At 39.4% G+C, this 22,004-nt stretch overlaps 1 protein-coding gene across 1 annotated transcript in view; it reads right to left on the reverse strand.

The window, feature by feature from the left end:
* Positions 1-21,121, reverse strand: part of LOC101107486 (cytochrome P450 2C31-like) — a 102,913-nt gene extending 81,792 nt beyond the window's left edge. The window contains exon 1 of the mRNA XM_060405035.1: positions 20,712-21,121. The gene's annotated coding sequence lies outside the window, so the exon portion shown is untranslated. The remainder of the gene's footprint in view (positions 1-20,711) is intronic.
* Positions 21,122-22,004: the final 883 nt, after the last annotated feature.

The raw sequence follows: 22,004 nt of genomic DNA on the forward strand, positions 1-22,004 counted from the left end.
ATTAAACAGAGGGAACCACCTTGGAAGTGACCCCACATTGTCCATAACATCAGAGAAGGGCCAGAAATATCTTTACTATTTTTAAAATCATTCCTTTTTTTTCTTCTTTTTTTTTCTAACTTTTTTTTAAATTGTTAAGTCTTCTATTTCTCCTCTAATTTTTATTTCTATAACCTACTATTAATATTCCCAAAAAAAGACTTTTTTTTTTAAGGCAAACACCATATATAGTCTTTGGATGATTGTTGGTGGTGGCTTTATTTAATAATTCTTGTGGCTTTTTTTTTTCCTTTTTTCCTTTTCCTTCTGCTTCTTTTCTTTAATATTGTATTTTTGAAAATCCAACCTCTACTCTAGACTTTTAATCTTTGCTTTTTGGTTTTTGTTGGCAATTTTGTACATTTAAAAACCCAAACTTCACTACCCAATTTTACCTCAGAGCGAGATTACTGGCTTGACCACTCTCTCCTCCTTTGGACTCTCCTTTTTCTCCACCAGGTGGCCTCTGTCTCTTTCCTCCCCCATCTTTTCTCTATCCAACTCTGTGAATCTCTGTGTGTTCCACACGGTGGAGAACACCTAAGGAACTGGTTACTGGCAGGATTTGTCTCTAACCTTCTCATTCCTCTCTCTTATCCTCCAGGCCACCTCTGCCTACTTTCTCCCTCTCCTCTTCCCTGTATAACTCCGTAAATACCTCTGAGCGGTCCAGACTATGGAGCGCACATAAGGAAGTGACTACTGGCTAGCTTGCTCTCTCCTCTTTTGATCTCACTGCATCTCATTCCAGTCACCTCTAACTACCCCGTCCCTCTTCTCTTCTCCTTGTAACTCAGTGAACCTCTCCGGGTGTCCCTCAATGTGGAGAAACTTTTCATCTTTAACCTAGATGTTTTATCATCAGTGCTGTATAGATGGAGAAGTCTAGAGGCTACTGTAAAAATAAAACTGAAAACCAGAAGCAGGAGGCTTAAGTACAAAGCCTGAAAACATCAGAGAACTCCTGAATTCAGAGAACACTAAGCAATAGGAGCTCATCAAATGCCTCCATACCAACACTGAAACCAAGCTCCAGCCAAAGGGCCAACAAGTTCCAGAGCAAGACATGCCACGCAAATTCTCCAGCAACACAGGAACACTCCCCTGAGCTTCAGTATACAGGCAGCTCAAAGTTGCTCCAAAACCTTTGATGTCTCATAACCCAATACTGGTCACTCCACTGCACTCCAGAGAGAAGAAACCCAGCTCCACCCACCAGAACTCCAACACAAGCCTCCCTAACCAGGAAACCTTGACAAGCCACTGATACAACCCCACCCACAGTGAGGAAGCTCCGTAATAAAGAGAACTCCACAAATTACTGGAATATAAAAAGGCCACCCCAAACGCAGTAATATAACCAAGATGAAGAGACAGAGGAACACTCAGCAGGTAAAGGAACAGGAGAGTTGCCCACCAAACCAAACAAAACAGAAAGAGGTAGGGAATCTACCTGAGAAAAATTCTGAATATTGATAGTGAAAATAATCCAAAATCTTGAAATCAAAATGGAATCACAGATAAATAGCCTAGAGACAAGGATTGAGAAGATGCAAGAAAGGTTTAACAAGGACCTAGAGAAATAAAAAAGAGTCAATATATAATGAATAACACAATAAATGAGATCAGAAACACTCTGGAGGCAACAAATTGTAGAATAACGGAGGCAGAAGATAGGATTAGTGAAATAGAAGATAGAATGGTAGAAATACATGAATCAGAGAGGAAAAAAGAAAAATAAATTAAAAGAAATGAGGACAATCTCAGAGACCTCCAGGACAACATGAAATGCTCCAACATTCGAATTATAGGAGTCCCAGAAGAAGAAGACATAAAGAAAGATCATGAGAAAATCCTTGAGGAGATAATAGTTGAAAACTTCCCTAAAATGGGGAAGGAAATAATCACCCAAGTCCAAGAAACACAGAGAGTTCCAAATAGGATAAACCCAAGGCGAAACACCACAAGACACATATTAATCAAATTAACAAAGATCAAACACAAAGAACAAATATTAAAAGCAGCAAGGGAAAAACAACAAATAACACACAAGGGGATTCCCATAAGGATAACACCTGATCTTTCAATAGAAACTCTTCAGGCCAGGAGGGAATGGCAAGACATACTTAAAGTGATGAAAGAAGATAACCTACAGCCCAGATTACTGTACCCAGCAAGGATCTCATTCAAATACGAAGGAGAAATCAAAAGCTTTACAGACAAGCAAAAGCTGAGAGAATTCAGCACCACCAAACCACCTCTCCAACAAATTCTAAAGGATATTCTCTAGACAGGAAACGCAAAAAGGGTGTATAAACCCGAACCCAAAACAATAAAGTAAATGGTAACGGGATCATACTTACCAATAATTGCCTTAAACGTAAATGGGTTGAATGCCCCAACCAAAAGACAAAGACTGGCCGAATGGATACAAAAACAAGACCCCTCTATATGCTGCTTACAAGAGACCCACCTCCAAACAAGGGACACATACAGACTGAACGTGAAGGGCTGGAAAAAGATATTCCATGCAAATAGAGACCAAAAGAAAGCAGGAGTGGCAATACTCATATCCGATAAAATAGACTTTAAAACAAAGGCTGTGAAAAGAGACAAAGAAGGCCACTACATAATGATCAAAGGATCAATCCAAGAAGAAGATATAAAAATTATAAATATATATGCACCCAATATAGGAGCACCACAATATGTAAGACAAATGCTGACAAGTATGAAAGGGGAAATTAACAATAACGCAATAATAGTGGGAGACTTTAATACCCCACTCACACCTATGGACAGATCAACTAAACAGAAAATTAACGAAGAAATGCAAACTTTAAATATTACATTAGACCATTTAGACCTAATTGATATCTATAGGACATTTCACCCCAAAACAATGAATTTCACCTTTTTCTCAAGTGCTCATGGAACCTTCTCCAGGATAGATCACATCCTGGGCCATAAATCTAACCTTTATAAATTATAAAGGTTATAATATAAACCTTTATAAAAAAATCAAAATCATTTCAAGCATCTTTTCTGACCATAATGCATTAAGATTAGATCAAAACTACAGGAGAAAACCTATTAAAAATTCCAGCATATGGAGGTTGAACAACACACTTCTGAATAACCAACAAATCACAGAAGAAATTAAAAAAGAAATCAAAATATGCATAGAAACGAATGAAAATGAAAACACAACAACCCAAAACCTGTGGGACACTATAAAAGCAGTGCTAAGAGGAAAGTTCATAGCAATACAGGCAATACCTCAAGAAACAAGAAATAAGTCAAATAAATAACCTAACTCTACACCTATGGCAATTAAAAAAGGAAGAATTGGAGAACCCCAGAGTTAGCTGAAGGAAAGAAATCTTAAACATTAGGGCAGAAATAAAAGCAAAAGAAACAAAAGAGACCATAGCAAAAATCAACAAAGCCAAAAGCTGGTTCTTTGAGAGGATACAGAAAATTGACAAACCATTAGCCAGACTCATCAAGAAACAAAGAGAGAAAAATCAAATCAATAAAATTAGAAATGAAAATAGAAAGATCACAACAGACAACACAGAAATACAAAGGATCATAAGAGACTACTATCAGCAATTCTATGCCAATAAAATGGACAACGTGGAAGAAATGGACAAATTCTTAGAAAAGTACAGCTTTCCAAAACTGAACCAGGAAGAAATAGAAAATCTTAACAGACCCATCACAAGCACGGAAATTGAAACTGTAATCAGAAATCGTCCAGCAAACAAAAGCCCAGGTCCAGACGGCTTCACAGCTGAATTCTACCAAAAATTTGGAGAAGAGCTAACACCTATCCTCCTCAAACTCTTCCAGAAAATTGCAGAGGAAGGTAAACTTCCAAACTCATTCTATGAGGCCACCATCACCCTAATACCAAAACCTGACAGAGATACTACAAAAAAAGAAAACATCACTGATGAACATAGATGCAAAAATCCTCAACAAAATTCTAGCAATCAGAATCCAAAAACACATTAAAAAGATCATACACCATGACCAAGTGGGCTTCATCCCAGGGATGCAAGGATTCTTCAATATCCGCAAATCAATCAATGTAACTCACCACATTAACAAATTGAAAAATAAAAGCCATCTGATTATCTCAATAGATGCAGAAAAGGCCTTTGACAGAATTCAACATCCATTTATGATAAAAACTCTCCAGAAAGCAGGAATAGAAGGAATATACCTCAACATAATAAAAGCTATATATGACAAACCCACAGCAAACATTATCCTCAATGGTGAAAAATTGAAAGCATTTCCCCTAAAGTCAGGAACAAGACAAGAGTGCCCACTTTCACCACTACTATTCAACATAGTTCTGGAAGCTTGGGCCACAGCAATCAGAGCAGAAAAAGAAATAAAAGGAGTCCAAATTGGAAAAGAAGAAGTAAAACTCTCACTGTTTGCAGATGACGTGATCCTCTACATAGAAAACCCTAAAGACTCCACCACAAAATTACTAGAGCTAATCAATGAATATAGTAAAGTTGCAGGATATAAAATCAACACACAGAAATCCCTTGCATTCCTATACACTAATAATGAGAAAGTAGAAAAAGAAATCAAGGAAACAATTCCATTCACCATTGCAACGAAAAGAATAAAATACTTAGGAATATATCTACCTAAAGAAACTAAAGACCTATATATAGAAAACTATAAAACACTGATGAAAGAAATCAAAGAGGACACTAATAGATGGAGAAATATACCATGTTCATGGATGGGAAGAATCAATATAGTGAAAATGAGTATACTACCCAAAGCAATGTACAAATTCAATGCAATCCCTATCAAGCCACCAGCCATATTTTTCACAGAACTAGAACAAATAATTTCAAGATTTGTATGGAAATACAAAAAACCTCGAATAGCCAAAGCCATCTTGAGAACGAAGAATGGAACTGGAGGAATCAACCTGCCTGACTTCAGGCTCTACTACAAAGCCACAGTCATCAAGACAGTATGGCACTGGCACAAAGACAGACATATAGATCAATGGAACAAAATAGAAAGCCTAGAGATAAATCCACCCACTTATGGACACCTTATCTTTGACAAAAGAGGCAAGAATATACAATGGAGTAAAGACAATCTCTTTAACAAGTGGTGCTGGGAAAACTGGTCAACCACTTGTAAAAGAATGAAACTAGATCACTTTCTAACACCACACACAAAAATAAACTCAAAATGGATTAAAGATCTAAATGTAAGACCAGAAACTAGAAAACTCCTAGAGGAGAACAGAGGCAAAACACTCTCTCCATAAATCACACCAGGATCCTCTATGATCCACCTCCCAAAATTCGGGAAATAAAAGCAAAAATAAACAAATGGGATCTAATTAAAATTAAAAGCTTCTGCACAACAAAGGAAAATATAAGCAAGGTGAAAAGACAGCCTTCTGAATGGGAGAAAATAATAGCAAATGAAGCAACTGACAAACAACTAATCTCAAAAATATACAAGCAACTTCTGCAGCTCAATTCCAGAAAAATAAACGACCCAATCAAAAAATGGGCCAAAGAACTAAATAGACATTTCTCCAAAGAAGACATGCGGATGGCTAATAAACACATGAAAAGATGCTCAACATCACTCATTATTAGAGAAATGCAAATCAAAACCACAATGAGGTACCACCTCACACCAGTCAGAATGGCTGCGATCCAAAAGTCTACAAGGAATAAATGCTGAAGCGGGTGTGGAGAAAAGGGAACCCTCCTACACTGTTGGTGGGAATGCAAACTAGTACAGGCACTTTGGAGAACAGTGTGGAGATCCCTTAAAAAATTGCAAATAGAACTACCTTATGACCCAGCAATCCCACTGCTGGGCATACACACCGAGGAAACCAGAATTGAAAGAGACACATGTACCTCAATGTTCATCGCAGCACTGTTTATAATAGCCAGGACATGGAAACAACCTAGATGTCCATTAGCAGATGAATGGATAAGAAAGTGTGGTACATATACACAATGGTGTATTACTCAGCCATTAAAAAGAATACATTTGAATCAGTTCTAATGAGATGGATGAAACGAGCCAATTATACAGAGTGAAGTAAGCCAGAAAGAAAAACACCAATACAGTATACTAATGCATATATGTGCAATTTAGAAAGATGACAGTGACGACCCTGTAAGCAAGACAACAAAAAAGACACAGATGTGTATAATGGATTTTTGGACTCAGGGAGAGGGAGAGGGTGGGATGATTTGGGAGAATGGCATTGAAACATGTATACTATCATGTAAGAATCGAATCGCCAGTCTATGTCCGACGCAGGATACAGCATGCTTGGGGCTGGTGCACGGTGATGACCCAGAGAGATGTTATGGGGAGGGAGGTGGCAGGGGGGTTCATGCTTGGGAACACATGTACACCCGTGGTGGATTCAAGTCAATGTATGGCAAAATCAATACAGTATTGTAAAGTAAAATAAAGTAAAAATAAAAATTTTTTAAAAATGCAGTTCTTGGATGAAATCTCAAAAACGACAGAATGATCTCTTCGTCTCCAAGGCAAACCATTCAATATCACAGTTATCCAAGTCTATGCCCCAACCAGTAATGCTGAAGAAGCTGAAGTTGAACGGATTTACGAAGACCTACAAGATCTTTTAGAACTAACATCCACAAAAGATGTCCTTTTCATTATAGGGAACTGGAATGCAAAAGTAGGAAGTCAAGAAACACCTGGAGTAACAGGCAAATTTGGCCTTGGAAAGTAGCATGAAGCAGGGCAAAGCCTAATAGAGTTTTGCCAAGAGAACACATTGGTCATAGCAAACACCCTCTTCCAACAACACAAGAGAAGACTCTACACATGGACATCACCAGATGGTCAACACCGAAATCAGATTGATTATATTCTTTGCAGCTAAAGATGGAGAAGCTCTATACAGTCAATAAAAAGAAGACAAGGAGCTGACTGTGGCTCAGATCATGAACTCCTTATTACCAAATTCAGACTGAAATAGAAGAAAGTAAGGAAAATCGCTAGACCATTCAGGTATAACCTAAATCAAATCTTTATTATTATACAGTGGAAGTGAGAAATAGATTTAAGGGCCTTGATTTGATAGATAGAGTGCCTGAGGAACTATGGAATGAGGTTCGTGACATTGTACAGGAGACAGGAATCAAGACCATCCCCATGGAAAAGAAATGCAAAAAAGCAAAATGGCTGTCTGAGGAGGCCTTACAAATAGCTGTGAAAAGGAGAGTGGCGAAAAGCAAAGGAGAAAAGGAAAGATATAAGCATCTGAATGCAGAGTTCCAAAGAATAGCAAGAAGAGATAAGAAAGCCTTCTTCAGCGATCAATGCAAAGAAATAGAGGAAAACAACAGAATGGGAAAGACTAGAGATCTCTTCAAGAAAATTAGAGATACCAAGGGAATATTTCTTGCAAAGATGTGCTCGATAAAGGACAGAAATGGTCTGGACCTAACAGAAGCAGAAGATATTAAGAAGAGATGGCAAGAATACACGGAAGAACTGTACAAAAAAGATCTTCATGACCCAGATAATCATGATGATGTGATCACTAATCTAGAGCCAGAAATCTTGGAATGTGAAGTCAAGTGGGCCTTAGAAAGCATCACTACGAACAAAGCTAGTAGAGGTAATGGAATTCCAGTTGAGCTGTTTCAAATCCTGAAAGATGATGCTGTGAAAGTGTTTCACTCAATATGCCAGCAAATTTGGAAAACTCAGCAGTGGCCACAGGGCTGGAAAATGTCAGTTTTCATTCCAATCCCAAAGAAAGGCAATGCCAAAGAATGCTTAAACTACCGCACAATTGCACTCATCTCACATGCTAGTAAAGTAATGCTCAAAATTCTCCAAGCCAGACTTCAGCAATACGTGAACTGTGAACTCCCTGATGTTCAAGCTGGTTTTAGAAAAGGCAGAGGAACCAGAGATCACATTGCCAACATCCGCTGGATCATGGAAAAAGCAAGAGAGTTCCAGAAAAACATCTATTTCTGCTTTATTGACTATGCCAAAGCCTTTGACTGTGTGGATCACAATAAACTGTGGAAAATTCTGAAAGAGATGGGAATACCAGACCACCTAACCTGCCTCTTGAGAAATCTGTATGCAGGTCAGGAAGCAACAGTTAGAACTGGACATGGAACAACAGACTGGTTCCAAATAGGAAGAGGAGTACGTCAAGGCTGTATATTGTCACCCTGCTTATTTAACTTCTATGCAGAGTACATCATGAGAAATGCTGGACTGGAAGAAACACAAGCTGGAATCAAGATTGCCAGGAGAAATATCAATAACCTCAGATATACAGATGACACCATCTTCATGGCACAAAGTGAAGAGGAGTGAAAAAGCCTCTTGATGAAAGTGAAAGACGAGAGTGAAAAAGTTGACTTAAAGCTCAACATTCAGAAAACGAAGATCATGGCATCCAGTCCCATCACTTCGTGGGAAATAGATGGGGAAACAGTGGAAACAGTGTCAGAGTTTATTTTTGGGGGCTCCAAAATCACTGCAGATGGTGACTGCAGCCATGAAATTAATACAAGCTTGCTCCTTAGAAGAAAAGTTATGACCAACCTAGATAGCATATTCAAAAGCAGAGACATTACTTTGCTGACTAAGGTCCGTCTAGTTAAGGCTATGGTTTTTCCAGTGGTCATGTATGGATGTGAGAGTTGGACTGTGAAGAAGGCTGAGTGCCGAAGAATTGATGCTTTTGAACTGTGGTGTTGGAGAAGACTCTTGAGAGTCCCTTGGACTGCAAGGAGATCCAACCAGTCCATTCCGAAGGAGATCAACCCTGGGATTTCTTTGGAAGGAATGATGCTAAAGCTGAAACTCCAGTACTTTGGCTACCTCATGCGAAGAGTTGACTCATTGGAAAAGACTCTGATGCTGGGAGTGATTGGCGGTGGAGGAGAAAGGGATGACCTAGGATGAGATGGCTGGATGGCATCACGGACTCGATGGACATGAGTCTGAGTGAACCCGGGGAGATGGTGATGAACAGGAAGGCCTGGGGTGCTGCGATTCATGTGGTCGCAAAGAGTCAGACACGACTGAGTGACTGAACTGTACTGAACTGACCAGAACTCTAATTTGTGAGTGGGTAGTGAATAGGCATTATTTGAGGCTAAAAAGATCACACCATCCCCCAAGTTAGCAATGTTCTGTGTGGTGAGGGAACCTCCCAGGTAAAGAGTTCTCTCGCCAGGAGAGGGAGAGAATTCTGAGCAACAGGCTTCTCCAGCCTTTGGGGTCATTGTACAAATGTCCTGCTTTGATTTCACCCTACCCAGACTCACAAAGCTCATATGTATAGAGATGTGAGGAACAAGAAGAAAAGCAGGGACTACTAATAGCAGCCACACAGCAGAAGTTGTTACAGTTCACAGGGACCTACTTAAGAGACAAACTCAGTGGATTCCACCACTGATCAAACAAAGATCTTGCAAGCCACCTGGCATTTCCTGCAGATGACACCAGATTTTGCGCTACAGGTATTCATATTTGCTGATGTGGCCACTGGAGCCCCTTCCCAGTCTGTCCCCAGACCCCAGCCAGAGTCCAGAGTCCCCATACCCAAAGCCAGCTCTTTTTTCTGAGGTTGTGTGAGTGCAAGAAGCAAGCCTAGACTCCTTTGGCTGATACTCACTGCTGGTCATACACTTAGACTAACCGCTCCAGCAGAGCACCTGCAAACACCCAACCTGAGCCCTGTGTGTAGCCTCCACTGCAGTGCACATGTCTAGAGGGAGATTTTGCAGCTATAGGAGAATTTGCCAACATCCAGGACCCCTGCAACTGCCAGTGAGCCCTTACTTGGCCTGATTCTTGCTTCCTATACATTACATATATGTCTGCACCTGGCTTCTGCCCCAACATAAGACCTGTAGCTGATTCATGCTGCTGAGTTTCTGTCCACCACTTTCTCTGGCCATGATCAATGCCTGTCCTGTTTCCTAGCCACTGAGCTTTTAGGCACCACTGAAAATACCTATTATCCTTACAGCCACTGGGCAACCCCAGCAGTGTTCATCAAGGTCCACACAGTTTGTCAGTGTTGTGGTACCATGACTTGAGCCGAAGAGACATCATGCCCCTTTTCTCAGACTCAGTGCTTCCACATGCTCCCATAACTCATAATTTGCAGCGCCTGACCTAGAGTAACAGCATACATCGGCATACTCCCACTCACAGGTTAAAATCTTCTCTTACTAAAGATAGTCCATAGGCCTGAAAGAGGTGGATGCTTTTTCAAATCTGTAGACTTATGTGGAAGGTTCTGGGGATCACTGAAGAATCAGGGAGAAATGACTCAGAAGACCACAGTAAATCTCCAGTATCTAGCCCTAATGTAATGGAGATCTAGGAATTGCCCAACAAAGCATTATAAACAATTGTTCTAACGGTGCTCAGAGAGCTACAAGAGAACACAGATAAACAACTTAACAATATTGGGAGACAATAAAAGAACTAAATGGGAAGTTCAACAAAGAAATAGAAAATATAAAAAGAACAAAACATTGCTTATGAGTACAATGACTGAACAATAGACAGTTTCAACAGCAGACTGGAGCAAGCAAAGAAAAGAAGCAGTGGGCCTGAAGACAGAAGATTGAAATTATATTTTCAGAGGAGTAAATTAATAAAACAATGCAGCAGCAGCAGAGAAGGAATGAAAAAAGTAATGGAATTTATTGGACATCTTCAAGAGAAATAATGTATGCACCATTGGAGTCCAAGTAGGAGAAAGGTAGGCAAAAGGAGTGAAGGATTTACTTAAAGAAATAATGGCTAACAGCTTCTCAAACTTGGAGAGAGATTTGGCTATTCAAGTTCATGAAGCAAATAGATCACCCCAAAACTTCAATAGAAAACAATCTTCTCCAAAAACATGCATAATGAAACTATTTAAAATCAAAGATGAGAGAGCTTTAAAAGCAACAAGAGAAAACATATTTCTCTTAGAAAAGGGACCCAACCTTAAGGCTATTGAAATATTTCTCAACAGAGACCTTGCAGACCAGGTGGTAATGGGATGATACATTCAAAGTTCTAAGAACAACAACCCAAAAAAAAAAAAAAAAACTTCCAATGAAGAATGTTTTACCCAGTAAGGTTATTCTCCAGAAGTGAAGGCAAGATAAAGAATTTTCCAGTAAAAATAAACACAAAAGTAAACAAGTGGGGGCTGATTAAACTTAAAAGCTTTTGTATAGCAAAGGAAACTATACACAAGGTGAAGAGACAGCCCTCAGAATGGGAGAAAATAATAGCAAATGAAACAAGTGACAAGGATTAATTTCCAAAATATACAAGCAACTCATACAACTCAATACCAGAAAAACAACCCAATCAAAAAGTGGGGGAAAGACCAAAACAAACATTTCTCCAAAGACGTACAGATGGCTAACAAACACATGGAAAGATGCTAAACATCACTCATTATTAAAGAAATTTAAATCAAAACTACAATGAGATATCACCTCACACCGGTCAGAATGGCCATCATCAGAAAGTCTACAAACAATAAATGCTGGAGAGGGTGCAGAGAAAAGGGAATTCTCTTGCACTGTTGGTGGACATATAAATTGATACAGCCACTATGGTAGATGGTATGGAGATTCCTTAAAAAAAAAAAAAAAACTAGGAATCAAAGCACCATATGACCCAGCAATCCCACTCCTAGGCATATACCCTGAGGAAACCAAAATTGAAGAAGACACATATGTCCCATTGTTCATTGCAGCACTATTTACAATAGCTAGAACTTGGAAGCAACCTCGATGTCCATCGACAGATAAATGGATGAAGTTGTGGTACATACACACAAAGGAATATTCAGTTCAGTTCAGTTCAGTCGCTCAGTCATGTCCGACTCTTTGAGACCCCATGAATCGCAGTACTCCAGGCTTCCCTGTCCATCACCAACTCCTGGAGTTTACCCAAACTCATGTCCATTGAGTCACTGATGCCATCCAGCCATCTCATCCTCCATCGCCCCCTTCTCCTCCTGCCCCCAATCCCTCCCAGCATCAGGGTCTTTTCCAGTGAGTCAACTTTTCGCATGAGGTGGCCAAAGTATTGGAGTTTCAGCTTCAGCATCAGTCATAAAAAGGAATGCATTTGAGGCAGTTCTGATGAGGTTGATGAACCTAGTACCTATTATACACAGTGAAGTAAGTCAGAAAGAAAAAGATAAATATTGTATAGTAATGCATATATAGAGAATCTAGAAAAATGATATTGAAGAATTCATTTGCAGGACAGCAGTGGAGAAACAGACATAGAGAATAGACTTATGGGCATGGGGAGAGGGAAGGAGAGAGTGAGATGTATGGAGAGAGTAACATGGAAACTTACATTACCATATGTAAACTAGATAACCAATGGGAATTTGTTGTATGTCTCAAGAACTCAAACAGGGGCTCTGCGTCAACTTAGAGGTGTGGAATGGGGAGGGAGAAGGGAGGGAGGCTCAAAAGGGAAGGGATATATATATATATACCTATGGCTGATTCATATTGGTTTGACAGAAAAAAACAAATTCTATACAGCAATTATGCTTCAATTAAAAAAAAAACATTTTAAGTAAAGTGTAAAAAAACAAGATCCTATTATATAGCAGAGGTAACCATATTAACAAAAAGAAGAGTTTTCCATAAAGTAAAGCTGGGGGAATTTATCACCACTAAATGTGTCTTACAAGCAATTGTGAAAGCACAGCAGATAAACCATCAGCAAAACAAAAAGACAATCTAATGAATAGGAAAAAATAGTTGCAAATGATATTACCAATAAAGAGCTAATGCTCAAAATATATAAACAAAGAGAACACGAGCAAAAATAAACAAACCTGACCTGATTAATCTTAAAAACTGTTGCACAGCAAATGAAACCATCAACAAAATGAAAAGGTAATCTACAGACAGGAAGAAAGTATTTGCAAATGATATGACCAACAAGAGGTTAATATTCAAAATATATAAACAATTTATACAACTTAATATAAAAAACCAAACCAAATCAAAAAGTGGGCAGAAGATCTGAACAGTCATTATTACAACGACACACTAGCACATAGGGAATTGATTACTGGCTAGATTGCTCTCTCACCTTTCGATTCCCCCTCTTCTTCTCCTGGTCACCTATATCTCTCTCCTCCCTCTTCTCTTCTGCATGTAACTCTGTGAATCTCTCTGGGTATCTCTCAGTGTGGAGAATCTTTTCACCATTAACCTAGATGTTTTATCATTGGTGCTGTATGGATGGAGAAGTCTTGAGGCTACTGTAAGGATAAGACTGAAAAGCAGAGGCAGGAGACTTAAGCCCCAAACCTGAGAACAGTAGAGAACTCCTGACTCCAGGGAACATTAATCGATAAGAGCTCATCCAAAAGCATCCATATCTACACTGAAACCAAGCTCCAACCAAGAGCCAACAAGTTCCAGAGCAAGACATACCACACAAATTCTCCAGCAACGCAGGAACAGAGCCCTGAGCTTCGATATACAGGCTGCCCAAAGTCACAACAAACCCATAGACATCTCAAAACTCACTACTGGACATTTCATTGCACTCCAAAGAGAAGAAATCCAGCTCCACCCTCCAGAACACTGACACAAGCTTCCCTAACCAGGAAACCTTGACAAGCCACTTGTCCAACCCCACCCACAGAGAGGAACCTCCACAATAAAGAAGAACCACAAACTGCCAGAATACAGAAAGGCCACCCCAAACAGCAATCTAAACAAGATGAAAAGGCAGAGAAACATTCAGCAGGTAAAGGAACATGATAAGTGTCCACCAAACCACACCAAAGAGAAGGAGATAGGGAGTCTACCTGAAAAAAATTTCAGAATAATGATAGTATGAATGATCCAAAATCTCAAAAACAAAATGGAGTTACAGATAAATAGCCTGGAGACAAGGATTGAGAAGATGCAAGAAATGTTTAACAAGGACCTAGAAGAAATAAAAAAGAGTCAGTCAATAATGAATAATGCAATAACTGAGATCAGAAACACTCTGGAGGAACCAACAGTAGAATAATGGAGGCAAAAGATAGGATAAGTGATGTGGATGATAGAATGGTGGAAATTAATGAAGCAGAGAGGAAAAAAGAAAAAAGAATTAAATGAAATGAGGACAACCTCAAAGACCTCTGGGACAATGTCAAATGCCCCAACATTCGAATCATAGGAGTTGCAGAAGAGCAAGACAAAAAGAAAGGCCATGAGAAAACACCTGAGGAGATGATAGTTGAAAACTTCCCTAAAATGGGGAAGGAAATAGCCGCCCAAGTCCAAGAAACCCAGAAAGTCCCAAACAGGATAAACCCAAGGCAAAACATCCAAGACACATATTAATCAAATTGACAAAGATCAAACACAAAGAACAAATATTAAAAGCAGCAAGGGAAAAACAACAAATAACACACAAGGGGATTCCCATAAGGATAAAAGCGGATCTTTCAATAGAAACTCTTCAGGCCAGGAGGGAATGGCAGGACATACTTAAACTGATGAAAGAGAAAAACCTACAACCCAGATTACTGTACCAGCAAGGACCTCATTCAAATATGAAGGAGAAATCAAAAGCTTTACAGACAAGCAAAAGCTCAGAAAATTCAGCACCACCAAACCAGCTCTTCAACAAATGCTAAAGGATCTTCTTTAGACAGGAAACAGAGAAAAGGTGTATAAACTTGAACCCAAAACAATAAAGTAAATGACAATGGGATCATACTTATCAATAATTACCTTAAATGTAAATGGGCAGAATGCCCCAACCAAAAGACAAAGACTACCTGAATGGATACAAAAACAAGACCTCTGTATATGCTGTCTACAAGAGACCCAACTCAAAACAAGGTGCACACACACACACTGAAGTGAAGGGCTGGAAAAACATACTTCATGCAAATGGAGACCCTAAGAAAGCAGGAGTAGCAATACCAATATCAGAAAAAATAGACTTTGAAATAAAGGCTGTGAAAAGAGACAAAGAAGGACACTACATAATGATCAAAGGATCAATCCAAGAAGATATAACAATTATGCATATATATGCTCCCAACATAGGAGCACTGCAATCTGTAAGGAAATGCTAACAAGTATGAAAGGAGAAATTAACAATAACACAATAATAGTGGGAGACTTTAACACCCCACTCACATCTATGGATAGATCAACTAAACATAAAATTAGCAAGGAAACAGGAACTTTAAATGATACAATGGACCAGTTAGACCTATTTGATATCTATAGGACATTTCACCCCAAAACAATGAATTCCACCTTTTTCTCAACTGCGTATGGAAACTTCTCCAGGATAGACCACATCCTGCACGATAAATCTAGCCTTCAGTTCAGTTCAGTTCAGTCGCTCAGTCGTGTCTGACTCTTTGCGACCACATGAATCACAGCACGCCAGGCCTCCCTGTTCATCACCATCTCCTGGAATTCACTCAGACTCATGTCCATTGAGTCTGTGATGCCATCCAGCCATCTCATCTTTGGTCATCCCTTTCCCCTACTGCCCCCAATCCCTCCCAGCATCAGAGTCTTTTCCAATGAGTCAACTCTTCGCATGAGGTGGCCAAAGTACTGGAGTTTCAGCTTCAGCATCATTCCTTCCAAAGAAATCCCAGGGCTGATCTCCTTCAGAATGGACTGGTTGGATCTCCTTGCAGTCCAAGGGACTCTCAAGAGTCTTCTCCAACACCACAGTTCAAAAGCATCAATTCTTCAGCACTCAGCCTTCTTCACAGTCCAACTCTCACATCCATACTTGACCACAGGAAAAACCATAGCCTTGACTAGACAGACCTTAGTCGGCTTAGTAATGTCTCTGTTTTTGAATATGCTGTCTAGGTTGGTCATACCTTTTCTTAGTAAATTCAAAAAAATTGAAATCATCTCAAGTATCTTTTCTGACCACAATGCAGTATGATTAGATGTCAATTACAGGAAAAAAAAATATTAAAAATTCCAGCATATGGAGGCTAAACAACACACTTCTGAATAACCAACAAATCAGAAGAAATCAAAATATGCATAGAAACCAATGAAAATGAAAACACAACAACCTAATGTAGGAGATTTCTGGAGATTATGAGTGAAATGACATAAAACAAGACACACATACAAGAGACAGACACCACTCTGGCCAGAGGAAAAATAATAACTGCGCAAGCAAGCAAGCTCACGGTCTATTTTTATATAGCCCCCCTGGGCAGAATTCCAGACTGTATGACCAAACTTGTTCAGTACAGCGCATGTGCATAAATGTTATCATATAGCAAAAGGGAGTGAAATTCCAGCTTACTGCGGAGTCTGTCCAGAGCCCTTATCACAAGAAGGGAATGTTCCCTTATTTGCAAGGGACCATTAATCTCAAGGCTGTGTCCGTCTCCTTGGCAGAACATCCTGTTTGCAAGCAGCACATCTCCACTTTCCCTATTGACTGCATTAACCCTTCATCTCCCCCTTTTTTATTTTATTTAAGCCCTCGAGACATTTGTATCGATGTTCTGTAGAGCAAGGTGTAAAGCTGTAGGCGGCCAACCTCCAGCCTCACCAGCCCCTCTTGCGGCTGTGCCTGTCTTAGGTTGCCCTCCTCTGAGGGTCTTACCCGTCATTGGCTATCCAGCCACCTTTTGGGGGCTAGGCGGAATCTCTCTAGATGATGGGCATCTAGAACTCTTTTTATTTATATGTCTCGGTTAATTTCTTGAAGGGCTCATGTTAAATGGTACAGGTGTTATACAAAACTGAGAAGTCCAATCACATTTCAACACACTTCGTGTAGATAAAACAGCTAATTGATCTCCAAGCCAGGAAATGGTATGTTGAAGATTGAGCACGTCAGTAGCAAGTTGTGCATCCAAATCTCTCTGTTCTTGTCATAACAAATGAGAGTCTTTATGCCAGTCCCGAACAAAATCAGCTATTTGAAATCCTTGGTGTAACGCAAGGTTTGCCATCGCTGCTGTTGCAGTTACTGACGCAATTGCTAGAATCGAAGCAATGACCACACCAAGCATACGTCGAGATCGATGCAGCAAAGTCTGTACAGCGGTTACTAGATGAGAGACAGCAAAAGAATCTGACCATGGCCTAGTCAGATTTATAGGCAACCATACTTCTGTCCGAGCTTTAACAATTACTAACAAAAAATTGGAGTTACAGGCTCGTTTTTCAAATTCTTTCCACCAAGACTGATTTACACTTTGAGTTAGATTACAATAATCACATGACATAGACTGCACAGTATCATTCCAGGTCCAATTCCCATATAACAATGCAAAAGGATATTTTACACATGCCATTGTGGAATAAGATTTATTAACATGTAAGTTAACATGGAATGGACCCGAAGAGTCACCACTGTCCAAATTATAGTTTCCTGACCAGATAGTGAGATTACCAGAAACTGCCAATAGTTTCCAAATATCCCTTTGAATGTGTGGGTATCCCTGCAATTGTAATTGAGGAGGGACAAGTGCAAATTGCTGCCATTTAATTGTTTCATTCTCATTACCCATCAAAGTGCTATTTGCACGATGCCACCTAAGAGATTTATTTGACCATTTTTCTAAGAATTGCCCATAATCTGGACTCCAATCTACAATGATAGACCCAGAATAATTCATGACTTTAAAGGGTCGATGACCTCGGCAACGTTCCCATTCCAAAGATTCTAGAGAAGAAGAAGCAAAAGTTAACATTTTTGAACAAAGGGATCAGCCATTGTTGATTTTAATCAATCTCACTGGGGTCCAAAACCTGTAATTATTAACAGAAATGAAAGCATACCCTCGTCCCAGATATATTAATGATGCTGGGATCCAGCCTTTCTCTTTATCTTTATACCAAATAGGTGTATTCAAGATCTTCTTGTCTTCTTTTTTCCCTTGAAAATGCAACTCTGCTGCTGATAGATTTCCCATGCTCCAAATATTCAAAAAATTTAGGGTAAGTAAGGTTTTATTCAAAATGTCTTTAGGTTTCATAAATCTCTCCTGTTCCCCCTTTTTTATTTTTTCAAGATATTCACGCAAGGTATGATTAGCTCTTTCAATGATAGCTTGCCCTTGACTATTATAAGGAATACCAAAAGTATGAGTTATATGATATTGGGATAAAAAGTGAGCTAATTTCGTGGATTGGTAGGCAGGTGCATTATCAGTTTTCAATTCAATTGGTAATCCCATAACTGCAAAAGAAGATGACAAATGAGTAATAACAGTGTCAGCCTTTTCAGAATGTAATGCAGTGGCCCATTGAAAATGTGTATACATATCTATAGTATGATGCACATATTTTTGTTGTCCGAAAGAATAAGTGTAAATTACATCCATTTGCCATATTTGATTTGCTTGTTGTCCTCTTACGTTGACACCTGGTGAGGTAAATGGTAAAGCAAAGGGTGCACATATGGAACAAGAACGAACAATATTTTGAGCTTGTTTTCGAGTAATAGCATGAGATTTTTTTAACCCTTTGGAATTGGTGTGCTGTAAGAGATGTTCTTGTTTTGCTGCTTCTATAGGATAAAGTAAGGCATCAATTGTAGCATTTCTGAATGATAAGGGTCCAGGAAGGGTGGAATGTGCACGAATGTGAGTAAAGAAAATTAATTCTGAATGCTGCAAGAGCAATTGTTGTACTTGGTAAAACAATTTATCAATAGCTGTTTTAAGGGTCAGTGGAAGGGAGAGATGGGGAAGCTGTAGGCAAGGGAGAACAGCATATCGAGAATCTGAAACAATGTTAATAGGAATTTGGGGAAAATCTTGTAAAACTAAATAAATAGCCCACAATTCAGCGGGCTGTACAGAAGAAAATGAGTGGGGAAGAACCTTAGAACTTTCCAGGGCCCAATATCCAGCAGTATTTTTATTTGCATCTGTAAAAATATTGGGTCCCTTAACTGGAACATCTGAAATTGGGGATAGAGATATCGTAGAGTTAGTCCGGAGAAAATCATTCAATTTAGAAGACAGATAATGATTAGAAAACGAACCAGGAAATGAGGCAAGAGAAAACTGTATTGGAGGGTTCTCAATGGTTGCAACTTCATAACTGGAAGGAAGAAGCTAGAAAGCAGGCTCAGATTAATGAAGGACAGAATCCCCCTGGTCCCCTCAAGGATAAATTAATGGGAGAGGACCATTATCGGGCTTTAAGAGGACAGGGTCAATACTCTGATCAGGAGCTACAACAAGTCCGCCAGGTCTTTTTACGAGCATGGCATCATGTGGTGCTTACTGGCCATGCCCGGCCCTCCTTTGTTAAGACAATGCAAGGCCCCAATGAGCCATATACTGATCTTTTAGCAAGATTGAGGATGGCTATGGAATGAGCTATAGGGAGGGATGAAATTTCAGAGATATTATTACAAACTTTAGCATTTGAGAATGCAAATACTGAATGCAAACGTATACTGGGGACTTTTCCTCCCTGTCCTTCTGCCATCCCGCCTACCCCAACCCTTTTTGGCTCTTCCTAATGAACGAACAGGAGGATTTGGAAGTACTGGGCGACATATATTTTGGGAAATGCTTATCAAAGATTCTCGCCCTATTCTCTCCTTGATTATACAAGGAAAAAACGTTGAGGGACTAATAGACACAGGGGCAAATGTTTCTCAATCTAATGGAATGATTAATTTGCCTTTTCCCAATTATTCCAGCATAGCCAAAACAAACGGAGATTGAGGACCGTATTGCGCTACTGCAGCTTTAAGATCTTTAAAAATTTTATATTCCAAAGAAGTGTATTGAATATTTATCACATTGCCATCTTGCTGTCTCTGGATGGGAAATAATTGTGGAGGATCGATAAAACCACTAGGGGGAGCAGGCAAGTCATCATCATGAAGCATAGACAAAGGAAAGGAGAACCGACAATGTTCCCTGCCCCACATCGGGTTGACCAACCACAGTGGGGAGAAGAGAAGCATAAGGAGGAGCAGAAGGCGCAGATTCTTCTCCTCCCTACTGGATCTCCACCATTCCTGAAATAGATGGGTCATTTCTTTAATCTCTTTCCCCTCCTCTGACGAAACTGAAGAAGCCTCTGAATCTGATTCTGAACTATCAGATGTTTCACCGTTTCCAGAAGGAAGCTTACTTGTATCCTTACCTTCAGGCAATGCAGAAACCCCACCAACGTTTGGCACATCCTCATAAATTGTTTCTTCCTTCATTGAAGCATTAGATTTAATCTCATTATCAGTAGATAGCAAAGTCAAAGCCTGTATTATAGCATTACATAAAGTCCATAACTTCAAAGGGATCACATTACCCTTCTGATGTTGTTTTTTTAATTTTTTTGAATTATTTTCCATTTCTTCAAATTTAATTGTAACTTAGTTTGATATTGAAACCAATGACAATATTGCTCCACCAAGCGAAAGAGCCCACTCAATCGACGAGTCGAGGCCTTAACGCCTAAGTAGTGGAGAAGTCCTTTGACTAACTCCATGTACATGAATTCCCCTAGCAATTCTCCATGATTTTCTGAAAGTTCCCCTGCTAGGGTGAGGAATTCCCCAAGATTTTCCCGAAAGTTCCCCTGCTATGGATTTAAAATCCCCCCAGGGTTACTCACCCTTTCGGTTTCACTCGAGCCCCACGTTGGGCGCCAGATGTAGGAGATTTCTGGAGATTACAAGTGAAATGACACAAAACAAGACACACATACAAGAGACAGACACCACTCTGGCCAGAGGAAAAATAATAACTGCGCAAGCAAGCAAGCTCGTGGTCTATTTTTATATAGCCCCCCTAGGGCAGAATTCCAGACTGTATGACCAAACTTATTCAGTACAGCGCATGTGCATAAATGTTATCATACAGAAAAAGGGAGTGAAATTCCAGCTTACTGCATAGTCTGTCCAGAGCCCTTATCACAAGAAGGGAATGTTCCCTTATTTGCAAGGGACCATTAATCTCAAGGCTGTGTCCGTCTCCTTAGCAGAACGTCCTGTTTGCAAGCAGCACATCTCCACTTTCCCCATTGACTGCATTAAACCTTCAAACTAAAACCTGTGGGACTCTGTAAAAGCCGTGGTAAGGGGAAGGTACATAGCAATACAGGCATACCTCAAGAAACAAGAAAAAAATCAAATAAATAACATAACTCTACACCTAAAGCAACTAGACAAGGAACAAATGAAGAACCCCAGGGTTAGTAGAAGGAAAGAAATCTTAAAAATTAGGGCAGAAATAAATGCAAAAGAAACAAAAGAGACCATAGCAAAAATCAACAAAGTTAAAAGCTGGTTCTTTAAGAAGATAAATAAAATTGACAAAGCATTAGCCAGACTCATCAAGAAACAAAGGGAGAAAAATCAAATCAACAACATTAGAAATGAAAATGGAGAGATCACAACAGACAACACAGAAATACAAAGGATCATAAGAGACTACTATCAGCAATTCTATGCCAATAAAATGGACAACTTGGAAGAAATGGACAAATTCTTAGAAAAGTACAACTTATTAAAATTAAACAAGGAAAAAATAGAAAATCTTAATAGATCCATCACAAACATGAAAGCAAAACTGTAATCAGAAATTTTCCAGCAAACAAAAGCCCAGGTCCAGATGGCTTCACAGCTGAATTCTACCAAAAATTTCGAGAAGAGCTAACACCTATCCTACTCAAACTCTTCCAGAAACTTGCAGAGGAAATAAACATCCAAACTCATTCTATGAGGCCACCATCACCCTAATACCAAAACCAGACAAAGATGCCACACAAAAAAGAAAACTACAGGCTAATATCACTGATGAACATAAATGCACAAATCCTTAACAAAATTCTTGCAAACAGAATCCAACAGCATATTAAAAACATCGTACGTCATGACAAAGTGGACTTTATCCCAAGGATGCAAGG

The sequence above is a fragment of the Ovis aries genome, chromosome 22, assembly GCF_016772045.2.
Source record: "Ovis aries strain OAR_USU_Benz2616 breed Rambouillet chromosome 22, ARS-UI_Ramb_v3.0, whole genome shotgun sequence".
Classification (NCBI taxonomy): domain Eukaryota; kingdom Metazoa; phylum Chordata; class Mammalia; order Artiodactyla; family Bovidae; genus Ovis; species Ovis aries.